At 37.0% G+C, this 15,023-nt stretch overlaps 1 protein-coding gene and 2 non-coding genes across 8 annotated transcripts in view; 1 reads left to right on the forward strand and 2 right to left on the reverse strand.

The window, feature by feature from the left end:
• The window catches only part of LOC111505585 (T-box transcription factor bifid), a 658,624-nt gene that overhangs the window by 455,755 nt on the left and 187,846 nt on the right, over positions 1–15,023 (reverse strand). The gene's annotated exons all lie outside the window — the stretch shown is intronic.
• TRNAD-GUC (transfer RNA aspartic acid (anticodon GUC)) lies at positions 5,775–5,846 on the forward strand. Its single transcript has one exon. It is a non-coding gene; the product is annotated as a tRNA-Asp (tRNA).
• On the reverse strand, positions 9,245–9,318 carry TRNAT-AGU (transfer RNA threonine (anticodon AGU)). The gene has a single exon. It is a non-coding gene; the product is annotated as a tRNA-Thr (tRNA).

Here is a 15,023-nt window from a genome sequence, read left to right on the forward strand (position 1 = left end):
GGTTTGTTGATGCAGGATACAGTGTGGTACGTACTACGTAGTGAGTGATAGTGTTTTTTCGGGCATATTATGTATTTATATTAAAAATTAATGGTAAAGTAATGATACCCAAGCATTTTTTGAAAAAAATAATCATAATTATTTGTCAATATCTTTTAATTTATTGCGATGAATAGCCTCAAATTTTATGGGGAGGCTAAGCCTCCCTTGCCTCCTCTTACAAGCCGCCGCTGTTGAAAACTACTGATAGAATTCAGGTTTTCAAAACCACTCTTAAAAGGTTTTTATTGGAACATAATTTTTGTACCATGGATGAATTTCTCAATCTTACGTAATTTTATTTATATATCACATTAATTTAATGAAGCTGGAGTTGAATGAAGTTGATATGTTTTGTCATATCAACTGCTCTTCTAACCTATCCAATAACTTTGTAAGTTCTACAGGATTAATGAAATGATTTGATTTGATTCAAAACCCTCATGCCACACACGGTCAAAAGCCTTAGAAATGTCAAGCGCAATAGTTCTTGATCCTCCGTGTTTCTCGATTGAGTTATTCCAAATATGGGTGACATATGATAGAAGGTCGGAAAACCGTATTGATGATAGCTCAAGATGTTGAAGCCTTCTAAATATTTGAGGATACGGTGGTTTACGACTTTCACCATGATTTTTGATATCACTGATAGCAAAGCGACTGGTCTATAGTTATTCGAAAGCTTTTCCTTGCACTTTTTGAGAATAGGCTGAATGCGAGCAATCTTGTAACAAGAAGGAAAATCCCTTTCTTATATAACAGGTTGTAAAGTCTGGAAAATACTGGTGCGAGTTCATTTGCGCACTTTCTAAGCACGATGAAGGGCACTTCATCAGGATGACGTCACTACTCAAAGGTAGGCCTTTCAGTATTATAAATTTTGAAAAAATCTGTTTAAAATCTGTTTTTCCGTTAACCAGCTGTCGCACCCCTACGAACGACAACCCTCAACTCAACATGGAATCATCAATCTATGAATTGTCTGGAATTTCCAATGTGTTTTACGATAATAAATTCACGTGCTTCTTTTATGGCGCACTGTATAAAATAAATATTACTCTAAAACTCTATACCAGCAACTCTCAAACAGTCCACGTAATACCGACAGATTCATTACCAACCTAACTTCTTCCATTACACGAAATTGTAACTGAATACAAATCCTCATAACGTATTTAAGTGCAGCCAATGGCCGATGGTTAGTCGGGATTGACTGACCGTTTGAAATCAGGAATGTTTACAGGATAACCCCAGATCATTAGCAGAACAAACAGAGAGATAGTTAGGGTAGGGTTCGTGACTTGGCTAAAATCAATCTAGATATGCATTCTTTCTACAAATATACTATTTGCCTTGAGCGAATAGTATAAAATCAACCCATCGATGTTATGGAAGTTGGAAAATGGAGTAGCTGATATGAACTAATAAGGCACAGGAGAAGTTGAACAGAGATTCTCTATTTAATGAAATTTCCTTTTTGGAGATTATATATAATCTCCGTATCCGCCTAAATATCTTTCCCATTACCACAAATAATAGTCACACTATTATTTTGAACAATAAAATGGGTATAACTCAAAAGGGTTATATATTCAGGAGAGATCAATTTTGGGGAAAAAAAGCTTCAATGTTTATATGAAAATAACTGTTTCGAAAGGACTTTTTCTTCCAGTTTTAGTCTAAAAGTTACTCCTTTGCATGATCGACACATCTTTGTAAAGAATTTGATTGCTTTCCTCCTTTCTTTGAAAGATTCCCAGAGTTTTTCGAATGAAGATAGAGAAGTAAAAAGCAAATGAATGTTATTACATACTGACATCGATTACATGAGTAGATTTAACTCCTTCATGACATACGGTCGCAACGAATTAAATGAGTACTTTATCTTGTAATGTTATCCAAATTGGTGGTGAAGAGGCAAGTATCTCATTCCGAAACATCGATGTCCGCCATTGAATACGACAGTGTTTCATGTAAGTAAAATTTTTCATCTTTCAAATGATATATTTAGTAACAATCCTGTGAATGACATCTGATTCAATTTCATAACGAATGTTTGGAGTTTAGACCGAATACTAAGTCGTCTCCTCAAGAGCGGGATACCTTATGAAACCGCCTTACACCAAATTATTGAGCGGCATACACAGAATCTGTCTCAGGTGAAGGAACAAACCCCTCATGAGCAGGTTAGCAAACGTATGCGCTCAAGTGATGATTCACCAAAACCAAAGGCGAAAAACCCTGCACGGTAGTAATATAACTGGGAGAGTTCCAACCCAAAATCCCATGTATTTTCTTATGGCGCTTCATCATTCTGGACCTTTTTGGACCTCAGGCCCACTTCACACGGAAGGGGTAAAGGTCAGCGCCTCGTCTCTGCCAGACGTTCATTATGTGTAAACTGAGCCTTAGCCTTCAAAGCCCACTTCAGACCACTTCCACTTTTTCACTTTTACCGTCATTCAGTCAACTAATCAACTATCGCGCGTACAGCGGGAAATTCAAACCACCAGTAGATGAACAAAGAGAGTTTCAACCCAAAATCCCATGTATTTTCTTATGGCGCTTCATTCTGGACCTTTTTGGACCTCAGTCCCACTTCACACGAAGGGAGTAAAGGTCAGCACCTCGTCTCTTCCAGACGTCCATTATGTGTAAACTGAGCCTGCGTCGATAACGTCACACGTTTCTCTCTTCCAGTCACTAAAGTTTGTCTCTGAAATACTTACCAACGACGCACGACCTTGAAGAGGGCTCGTATCGGTGTTGTTCAGAGCCGAATCATACAAACTAACGTGCTTCGTTAGGAAGCCGGGTTTATTTGGTCGAGTGTGAATAGGTGTAAGCCACAATAAACCCTTGAGGGTTGCGGTGGAGGGTCGAATAGACCCACTCACTTTGGACCTAACCTAACCTTACCTAGAAGAAGTTGTTTTGAAAGTTTTTTCTTTCGAATAAGTTAATGTTCATATGAAAGTATTTGTTTCAAGAGGCAATTTTTTTTCCATTTTGTGTCTGTAAGTCACTTTTTTCCAAAAAAATACCGATCTCAACAATTTCAGACATTCATTATGAAGCTACTCTCCAAAGATTGTTGAGCGACGACAGATTTTTAGGACTCAGACCGTTATTGATGTCCGGTCCTCATCTGACCAGTTTTATTAGCTTTAGTTAGAAGCTCCTATTTCTATAAGTCACGTCTAAGTCTTTCTTTAGCAGAAAACGAGCGCCAAAGATACTTCAGCGAACCCACAGAACAAATAAATTTATTAAAAACGATACAGACAAAACTTCAGTGGCGGATAGATAAGAAGTAACCTTATAAGTTGACTTGTGTTACTTGACTGAATCTTTATATTGGCCACATTGGAATAATATTTTACCAAAGGATAAAAGAACATATTGGATTGGATTTTTCCCCGCTGGTTAATATGTTCTCTGATGTGGAAATTGGTAATTAGCTAATTAGATTATTACATGCTCATTCAATTAGTTATAATTTTATTCATAATGTGGAGATTTTTGACTAATTTCTACCTGAACTCAGGTAGAATTAACAGTAATCAACTTAATAAAAAGTACCAATTCGTACAATTTACTCATTATGAACATGCCTGAAGAAGTCAAACACGTGTTGCGGTTGTGTAAACTGTTCAGTGAAAATTCTAACAGAGTGTTACTTGAATACTCATTCATAATAGTGGTTATCAGCTACCAATAAACCCGGAAAACCTAAAGCACCATTTTTCATTATTTTCGCAATATTCCTTCACTGAATTTCCAACCATCCACAGTATCACTACTTTCTCAACATCATTTTATTCTTATTCTTCACTATCTATGACAGAATTCTATATTTTTTTACTCCACCATTATTTTCTGGAAACAATATTGTAGCTATATCCATTATTTAAGAACATCTAACACCAAATAGAAAGTTTGGAGCTTAGAAATTGGTGTCTCTTTTTCTAAGATTTGGATTGAGCGCTTCCTACTATGATGCTCAAAAAGTAGAATTCTCCATTGAATATCACCCAAAATAGGTCATCCCTAATAAAACACCTTATGAATACATCTATGATAACACAGACTTCAACGTTGAGATGCTTGGCTGAATGTCCAGGCACTAAAATTTGGTAAACAGTGGTACTCTGTTTGTAGACTTCTGATGCGGCCCTTTGCTGATAAGAATATCCTTTATCTGGATGCGACACCACCTCTGTAATTTGTGAGAAATATAGTGGCGGAATGGTCAGACTGTTCATTGATGATGCAAGCCCCATGAGAGAAATCTGCCAGAAATCGCCTTCGGAGAAAATTGTAGAGACTGAAAGAAACTATTCTTGGCCATTTTCACAACCTGCTCGAGATACGATATATCTCAACAAGTTGAAATACAATGGTGCCGCTATCATCCACATCGTCAACGACGGTCATATAGATAAAATTATAGATAAAATCAGCCGATAAAATCTAAGCATGTTCACTTCATTTTCCTTTATTAAATCAAAATCGATTTTTTAATTTTTTCCATTCTACTCTCTATATCTCCTGAATTATTGATCCTAGCAAAAAAAATGTGTTTTTTTTTATTATTATGAGGTTAGCCACAGCTTTCTGGCCACACTTTCTGAAGAAGGGAAACTTTAACGGGCTTGTCAGATTGTCTTTCATTCTCAAATTCTCCCAAACAGTTTCCCTGATGATTGAATTTGTTGCAGTGTGGAACGAATACCATAATTTTTTCACTGAAGTGATAAATTTATGCTCAACGTAAAACATCTCTACTGAAAAAGCATCATCAGCTTATTACAGATAAGGAAATTAACTTGACTCTGTATATATAACCTTCGACGTGTCTGATGTCTGACACAAAAAAGAATTTAGATATTTAGGTATAGTACAGGCTAAACTTTCGTAATGGATCAAAAAATTATTTTTTCTCGCTCATTACGCCGAAAAATCAGATTGACACTATATAAATACAACCTGTTGAGGAACAGTGATTTAAGTTTTTTGGCACAGAAAGAAATGCAAGTAACCCAGTCACGCATGGATCGTTCGTTATTATTACGGCCAAACAAATTGATTTGACCCTGTATATATAATATTTTGTATGTCTCCTTATTTACAAAACTCGATAATTTTTGGCACTCGAAAAATTTCAATTAGCTTACTGATTAATTATGTTTCCCCGCTTATTATAACGTCAAAAAAATTCATTTGACCCTGTATATATGAATGTCGCTTGTTTTACAGAGCTAAAGAATTTTTGACACTCTATCCCACGTAAAAGATAATCCACGTGTGGTCAGAAAACTGTGACTAGCTTCTAATGAAAATTTATGTTGTTTAATCATTATAACGACATTTTTCAGCAGGTTTTCAACTTTTTTGGTGAAAATTCAAAAATAAAACCTTTGGAGAACCCCCTTCTCGAATATTCATCTCAACCCGCCAGTTTTTTATTATTTTACTCAGGCTACCTTCTTCTACTAGTTCTACTGCATTATTAATTCAACTGATTTTGACTGGACTTTTTGACAATTAGGAAAGAAAGACGTCGATTTTGATCGCTCCTAAAAAATATAGCTATGGTAATTATCATAACCTGAACCTATAATATCACACATCCAAATTGAAAAAAAAAGAAAAAAAAATGAAATTGTCTGAAAGTACCTTATAGTATTATAAATTCAAATTTGTGATTTATTATATTTCAATATCATATTAAGTCCTCGGTAGTATAGTGGTCAGTATCCCCGCCTGTCACGCGGGAGACCGGGGTTCGATTCCCCGCCGTGGAGAATTTTTTTTTCAATAAACAATTTTTTCTATGCCCAAATCTGGCATAGTTCACTCTTCACCGAAATTTCATTATTTATTATTTTTAGTTCGCTGCAGGCAGCCGTTATAAATAGACATGTTGCTCCGTAATACGTGCTTTCCTTCAGTTACTATTTCATTTATCTTAGTATTTTTTTCGTAAAAAAATTATAATTCACTAAACTTTCCACTTTCCATATTCCAACACTTTGAAAGTACAAAAAAGCTGGTAATCCTCTTTTCGTAGGGACACAAACTTTTTCCTGAAGTAAAAAAAATATTGAGTTCACCACACTTTCCGATTGAATGGGGAACATTTGTGGAATTCACTACACTTTTGGTTAGTATATTTCTGTGTGTTTATAATTATATAAGACTCGCTACACTTTCTATAAATGACGGGGGAAGTTGGTGTCTCCGTGGTCGGACCCCGACCACACGCCTCCTAACCCCAGGGCACAAGCTCTGAAGTGACCGGGAAAGACCTACTTGGAACTAAAAGGAGAATGGAATCAGAAATACCAAACAGAAACAGAAATACCAAACAGAACAAGAAGACACTAACTCAGAAAAATCTGATCCCAAATACATCTTAAAATAGATACGGAGAAGGGCTAGAGTATACAGTGTAATTCCAGACAAACAAACAACTGACCAAGTAGCAAAACGGGAAAACGACAAAATGGATACCGACCTGATGAACAGCCACAGCCATTGTTTAGGGTTCGTGAAAGAGCCACATTGTGTGGACGGATCGCAGCCCTACAGAATGACTGAAGAGGCCACAGGTTGTGTAGAACGCGCATTCCAAAAGCAGACCTCAATTATACAAGTTTAGGCATTGATTCACTCTGAAACACCACCATCAAAAGAGGTGGATAATATTGAAAATCCGCAACAAGGTAAGGAAGTCAATGACATCCCGACTGAGGATACAACATCATTGTTAAGACGCCGCGTGTCCTCTCAGAGGAGAGTCTACGACATCAGAGAAACATGAATACCATCATGCAACTCCCTGAAGAGACAGCGGCAAACAAAGCACTCCAGGGAAACGCTCGAAGTCAAAAACACAACCCGGAGAAAAATCATAGAATCGGGGACAATAAAGGTGTCTACTTCGAAGAACTTGCACAAATGGGAGGGAGACGCATTCCGAAACTGCAATAAAGAATAAAGGAGAAGACTAAATTGCTAGCTAAAACGAGCACAGAGATTAGAAATCCTCCAGTGAAGACAAAGAGGAGATCACACCTCGCAAGAGGTGAAAAACTAGAAGACTCTCCGATTACCTAAATAATCTACATCAACATCAAAAAGAAAATGCCGGCCGAAACCTACAGTGTGGTCGACATTTATTTATTGTCGGGCCAGAATTGAAATGGACCTCATATTACAAGACTTTCCCTCAACTATTGTGAGGATAGGTCAAATGAAGGTCGTCAGGTCTTATATGTACAAGAAACAAAAAGAGAAATAGCTAGACTGGAGAAGACCGCAGCCTTGATGAAGTCACCTGAGAAATTCAGGAAAGAAATACAGGAAAATGGATCTCTCAGTATCTTCCGCGACCAATCTTAGAAAACCAAATAGGCCGAAAAGTTGGAAAATGTACCAAAGTTTCATACAGAATTTGAAAACCCAATTGGAGAATATACTGGGAAATCTACCCTCGTGTACACAAGGTCATGCAGAGACCATTTTTCAATCGTGAATTTGATCAAAGAAGCCAAGTCTGTGTTCCACACATACACCATACCGGAGAATGAAACACATGTTTTTGTCCTACGAGGACTGGACTTCGCCCCGGGAATTGAATAAATTGAGGAGGGACTCCGTACAGAGCGGAGGCTCAACCTTTCGGCCGTGTATAAGTTGAGGACGGAAAGACGTCGTCTAAACATGGTAGTGACGGACAAGGACGTCGAACTGAAGTTTTTGAAACGAATTGTCCCATGTGTCCTGTTCACCAGGGTGATTTATTAGAGAATGTCCAGTTTATATAGATAAGGCAAAGGAGGTTGACGCCAGGCAAAAAGCTTGGCTACATGCCGCCAAGCAGGTATCTGCACCAGCCCTGAAACTGGTCCATGCATCGCTCCCCAAGACCAAACTCTGGGATGATAGGAACAAAATTCAGAAAAAGCGAGAGAGAGAGGACCCACAATAGTGACTCAGCAGTACCTCATGGAGGCACTAGTTGCTTCCGGAGGAAGCCACCCTGGCCGAGATCATTCGGACTACGAATGATCTTTGTAATTTGATGGCGGGTGTCTCTAGCCTAGTGAGAAAGTGGAATACGTTCGTGACGTTCGCGAGCTGTATCAACGATTGAGATAACAACATATACCCCAGTGTTGCTTACTTTATTCATTCTCATTATGTCGATATAATATATTCGTGTCGATATAATATATGTATATATTCGAAACTGAGTTTCGACAGAAACATAAGCTTAGGCTACGATGTTTTATTACTCTCTGGATGTGCCATCCTAATGCTGGTCATCCAACGAGCGGGTAAGGTAGTGAAACGTACTTAATCGCTCATTGCACGGATCTCTGAACTCTGAAGTTGCTGATTTATAATCAAGTAATCATACCATCTATGTTGTACGCTTGTCCCGTATTCTGCAGCCTCAAGAGGATTCCTTTGTGGAGTCTCGAGAGGATGCAGAATAAGGTGCTCCGTATTTACATGAATAGTGACAGATACATTTCATTGGATGGTCTGTTAGATCTGGCAGAAGTATAGTCAATCGCTGATCATATCAAGAGGCTGTCTCATAAATTCTTCAAGTTCTTTCTGCCGAAAAGTCCTCCGACGAGGTTCTAGGCGGAAGCGCAAATGAGGCTCTATTGAGCAGAGAGCTACCCGTGACTATAAGCAGGGGCGTTTCACTTATGTGAGGCGACGTTTTCTCTTGCGTCCTGGGGCTCAACATTGCAGTCTACTCCGGCCGCCACACCCCTCCCGCATCTATCCCTTTCCTTTTCCCTGCTCACTCCCGCATAAGGGAGAGACTTGTAAATATTTTATATAATCTGTACATATGGACTTCTTGTTATAGGTATGCAACGCTATTTCTGTACATAATAGGTAAATAAATGTTTTTGTATTTTTCAACATTATTTTTCGTAATGATTCTGTACACACTGAAAAAATTATAAAAATGGTGGTTAGGTACCTTTCTCATAATTGAAACAACTGACCTGTAGGAATAACTGAATGAATGGCTAGAGCACTTCATATCAGAGAAAGATAAAAATGAGGAAAACTGCATTTAATTGAATTTTTTTATAAATATCAAAGTTTATATATTTTTGTAAAAATAGATCAGATATCAGTCATTTGAATATGTAAAAAATTACGGTGGTACAGGCCCCGGCGAGATTCGAACTCACGATCTCCTGTTTACTAGACAGGCGCTTTAACCAACTAAGCCACGGCGCCTATGTCTTAATGGTGGCGGCTTTATAAGAAACGCTGCCTTTCCTATAAGTCTACACGTCTACAGTAAATCTCATGATGACATATGTCGGAATCAGGGCCGTCGTCATAGGGGAGAACCTCCCCCCCTGCTTTTTCGACTTGGGAAAAAGTTGAGAAGTGAAGATAGAAAAAATAATAGTAAAAAATGAATAAAAATTAAAAAAATAAAAACGAGAGAAAAGAAAGGGAGACGTAATAAGGAAAGGGAAAGAACCAGGACAAGGTTGGGATTTCCCAACATGCATAAGTTGGAGATCCCATACTTTGAAATTCTAAGTTGTTTGAAAACTTCAAAAAAGTTTAATTTCTCCCAAGTAAGACAACAGTTGAACAGTTCACAGATTTTAAAGTGACAATTTTACAAAATTCACAACTTTTCGCTGTTTATTCGACTTGGAAAAGTTGGGAAATTTCGGGCCGTGAAAATAGAAAACATAATAGTAGAAAACAATAAGCACAATATAATTTAAGTGTTGTTTCCTTTCATTTGTATTGAATATTCATTCCTATACATGGTGGATATGGTGAAAGACCAAGGACCATGGTGCAAAGTAGAATTATTCCCATTATTATTTTCATAATTACCAAAATTTATTTTTGTTTGTGCATACGGGCATAAGCATTCAGCCAATCTTTGGATAGTTAAGTAAGAAACTTAATATATCATAGTAGTAACTAATCCCTCGGCTTTCATTGTTTCAAAAGTTAGGAAATTTTCCTGGTGGGGTTGGGAAAATTTGGATTCCCTCCCCCCCTGGTTTTTCTTTTCGCTACGGCCCTGGTCGGAATTATAAGGATAGTTTACTTTACTGGGTGGAAAAATCGTTGTACTGGAAACAATTGAGTTGTTTCTGCGGTGAGAAATTTAAAATTCAGAAAGAACGTATAGTTTAATGGAGATGATATTTCTGATGAGTTCAGATAGAGTTTGCATAGATCCCTATATATTTTAGACCATTTGATATATAAAATTCTTTCTTTAATGATATGACACAAGTTATATAATTATTTTTCAATGAAACGGGTGAATTCAATATGGCAGCACTATCTGTTTAAAATCTGTTTTTCCGTTAACCAGCTGTCGCACCCCTACGAACGACAACCCTCAGAAGTCGAAACTTGTGCGAGCTAAGGATTAACGAGGTCTTACCTTTTAACGTGTGATTCCTAACACGGATTCCTATGTGATCCCTATGACGTCATCTATGGAAATATTCTTGAACAACAAACTTTTCAAGCATTTTGCATCGATTCCCTTACTTTTCAATAAACTAATTTAAATGACATGTTTCACTTCATTCATCTCAAAAATCTCAGTAGAAAGATGTATTTTGAAACTTCAACATCTAAGTGTCCCATTTTCACAACAAAAAAATGTCAAATACGATATGTTTATCATTTCTGTGCCAGTTTAAAAGTGGAAGTTTCAAAGCTTTCTACTTTATCATATTATAAAGTATTTATTTTTGAAAATATAAAACACTTCTTCATTTGTTCAGAAATATGAACCACATTTTTTTGACTTTTTTGTGGCACATGAGGCAAACTTGAAGGTGAACAATTTTACTTTACATGAAGATTTTTGAGATGAATGAAGTAAAATATGGCATTTGAAAATATGATGAAGAATCCAATTCCTGACTTATCATTCAAAACAATTTTGTTTTTGACTACAACTTGTTTAACAATATTTCCATAGATGGCGTTATAGTGCCTCCATATTGAATTTAGAAACAATGACTCCTGAAAGTGGTAAGAGAATTTCATATTCTATCAAATGGTCTAGAACAGGGGTCTCCAAACTACGGCCCGCGGGCCAAATCCGGCCCGCCAGTGTCATCAATCCGGCCCGCGACAGCCAATGATATACTGTCATCAATCTGGCCCGCGACAGCCAATGATTACCTAATTGTTGTTACTATTGCTGTGATAAGTTGAAGAAGAAAACACAGAATGATAATTACTCGGTTTTATTTACTTGCAAGGTAAAACTTAACGACAGAAATGATGACAAAGAAAAGTTAACTTAAGTATCCAAAAGTTTAAACATATTAATAACTAATAAATAATTGAAATGAATCACAGTAAAACAAAAACACTAATGAGATTTATGTAATTGTGATTTTCCACCGACAATACTTTGTAGTTGTGGATCAATTTTACTTGTACCAATTATCAAAAGAGATTTAAGATGCTCATCGGTTAATTGAGATCTGTAAACATTCTTTGTGTACTTCATCTTGGAAAACGTTATCTCACACAAGTAAGTAGTACCAAAAACAGAAAACAACCCACGAGCAAATTTATGCAAATTATCAAATTGTTCTAGTGGAAGACTCTTATAAAATTCCAACAAAGATGAATTTTGATATTTGTTCTTAAGCATATCACTGCACCGTCAATCAATACTTTCCATTTGGACTTCCGGAGCCAGGGTTTCAATGTCAGAATCGAAAGGTTTTGAAAAAGCTTAATTTCATTCGCAATGACATCAAAATCTGAAAAACGAGTATCAAAATTTATCTTCAAAGCACGCAAAGTTTCGATTGCAAAATTGACGGGAAATTCAGTCTCTGTAGTGTGTGAAACATTTTTTACGTAATTGCGATTGAAATAGTATTATTTTCTGCCTGAAGGATTTGATATTGGTGTATAAATCAGGGAGAAGCCGATTTTCTCCTTGCAATCGACATAGAAGGCTAACTTCCACATCCATTCACTATTTTCTAAATCGGCAAAAGGGCGCTGCTTCTCATTTGAAAAAATTTCGATCTCTGCTCGAAGTTCAAAAAAGCGCTTAAGGACTTTTCCGCAACTAAGCCAGCGTACGGCAGTATGATATGGTAAATAATTTTCTCCAATCTGTTGAATAAACTCGCGGAATTGTCAGTGATTCAGCCCAGTGGATCTGATGAAGTTAACAACTGATATGACTGGTTTTAGAACTTCAGACATATCCAAACATTTTCCGCACAAGGACTGTTGATGAATGATACAATGTAAGACTAATGGTTTTGAACCACCATCATTTTCTACAGCCTTTGACACAAGTGCAACCACTGCTTTATTTTTACCATACATATTTTTGCCTCCATCAGTTGTTATAGATTTCAAATTTCTCCATCGAAGGTTATTTTTACTAATGGCAGTTTCAACTCCCTTAAAAATATCTGCCCCAGTTGTCGTGCCGTGAATACTATCAATATCAAGAAGTTCTTCATAACTTCATAGCTTTTATCTACTCCACGAATAAAAATCAACACCTGAGCAGTATCTGACACATCCGTTGACTCATCCAATGCTAGAGAAAACCACTCAAGATGTCCATTTTTGTCAGAATGTTGAGATGATATATTTTCTGCGATGTCTTGCACCCTCCGAGCCACGGTGTTTGCTGACAAACTGACTTTATCGGGGTATATTTCTTCGGCTATTGCAATCAAGCATTCTTTTATCATTTCTCCATCGGTGAATGGTTTGCCACGTTTTCCGATTTCAAGAGCCACACGAAAGCTGGCGCGAGTTGCAGACTTTTGTTCAGTATTCGCTTTGGTAAACAAAGATTGCTGCGATTTGAGTCCGCGTTTCAAACTTCAAATTTTTCCTTTCGCAAACTTCCTGTATACTTGGAGTAACTTTGAAGATGTTTCGATTCGTAGTGTCGTTTAATGTTGTAGTCTTTGAAAAGAGCTATGGTTTCATTACAAATTAAACATAGCGCCTTATTACTGGACTCAATCACAAAATATTGAAAGTTCCATTTTTCTTGGAACGCTCTGCATTCACTGTCGATTTTTCGCTTCTATTCCATACTGACAAATTACACATAAAAACAATAAGTCAAATCAAAATACTTTTATTGACGGCTGTTAGTTTATTTCACAATAGACAGTTTCACTTCCTTCGCCTTTCCTACGCAGACTAACTCGCAGTTGCGCCGCTAACCTTTTTATATGCAATTATTACTGCCATCTCGAGGTGATCGGAATACACTAGCTAGAACCAGAACTTTCTCGAACCAACGCGGTAATTCCAAATATTCAATTACGCCGAATGCCACCTAGCAGGTAGCTGAAAAAGATAGTACATAGTACCACTATTCGCCACTAGATCTCGTTAAGTGTCACAATACACAATAATAATTGAAATGCAAAAAAAGCGTAAGTTTGCTTAGGTCACGCACTTTGCGACTATCCTAGTCTAGAAATATAGTTAAGGGCAGAAATTGGCCCTTGGAACAAACTGAAAAAAATCATTATGGCCCGAAGGCTTCAAAGTTTGGAGACCCCTGGTCTAGAAAATCCAGCCAATCTTCATATGAATGTGACATTGAGAGAAATATAAATATTGTAATGGTGATTTTTATACAGGTGTGAAAAAGCAAACTTTTCAGTTCACCCCGATGAGTTATTGCGTGATTTCAAACTATTTTCCACAAAAAAATCTTCTATTCAACAGTAATTTGTCATATTCAATGATTTTGCCTATAAAAAAGGGCTTAGAAACTATATAGATACTTATTTTAATATTTTGGAGGTTAAAATCTACGTCGGTATTTAGAAATAGAAAAAATCTAATAATTATCGCATTTTTCGATTCGCTCGATAGATATCAAGGACGTTTGAAAATGAAATGAATTAGCAAAGAAAACTCTACGAGTATCATAAGATATATTTAATCCTGAAGACAAAGACACATTTTTGCCTCCAAAATTATCAAATTCGAAAGAGGACTGATGAATAAAACATTTTTCTTTGTGAAAAATACTTCAAAGTCACGCAGTAACATTTTTGTAGAGAGTTTATTCCGAACTCAATAGCCTTCTTCTTCCTTTTGGAAGTGTCTCACAATTTTTGCATAAAGATGAAGAGGTAAAGAGCTTAAAGGCTTCTGATTACACAAAAAAGATTTAAATGTCTTGAATTACTGTAAGAATATGAGAAATGAAACCAAAATATTTATTTTTTACATAATGACAATGAAGAATATCAACTATGCGTCTGGTCCTGATGAAGTGTCCGTCATCGAACTCAAGAAAGGCGCCAATGAATTCGCACCAGTATTTTGCAGACTTTTCAACCTGTCTTACAAGAGGGAGGTTTTTCCTTCTTGTTGGAAGATTGCTCGCGTGCAGCGTATTCCCAAAAGGGCAAAAAGTCTTCTGAATACCTATGAACCAGTCGCTTTGCTATCACTGATATCGAAAATCATGGAGAAAGCTGTACACTACCATATCCTTGAGTATCCGGAAGGCTTTAACATCTTGACGGATCATCAATATGGCTTTCGGAAACAAAGATCAACGGGCGACCTTCTATCTTATGTCACCCATATTTAAATTAACGCAATCGAGAAACATGGTGAGTCAAGAGCTGTTGCGCTTGATATTTCTAAGGCATGGTATCGTGTGTGGCATGACGGTTTGCTGGGCAAGTGCAAGTGACCTTCGATAGATATCTCTCAAATAATTTTACCATCATTGCTGGTGTTTCCCAGAAATCTAATATTGTCTCCATACCTTTTTTTTATTGTACATCAAAGTCTAATTCGAAAAAACCAAGAATACAATATATTGCTTTGCTGATGACAGATGGATGCGATTCAAATCCAAGGTGAATCGCTACTTTCGCACAGGCACCGCTCTTAGAGCGCCTTGAGGATTTGTC

The sequence above is a fragment of the Leptinotarsa decemlineata genome, unplaced genomic scaffold (assembly GCF_025532065.1).
Source record: "Leptinotarsa decemlineata unplaced genomic scaffold, Ldec_3_MD MMD2_P_RNA_scaffold_9, whole genome shotgun sequence".
In the NCBI taxonomy this organism is placed as follows: domain Eukaryota; kingdom Metazoa; phylum Arthropoda; class Insecta; order Coleoptera; family Chrysomelidae; genus Leptinotarsa; species Leptinotarsa decemlineata.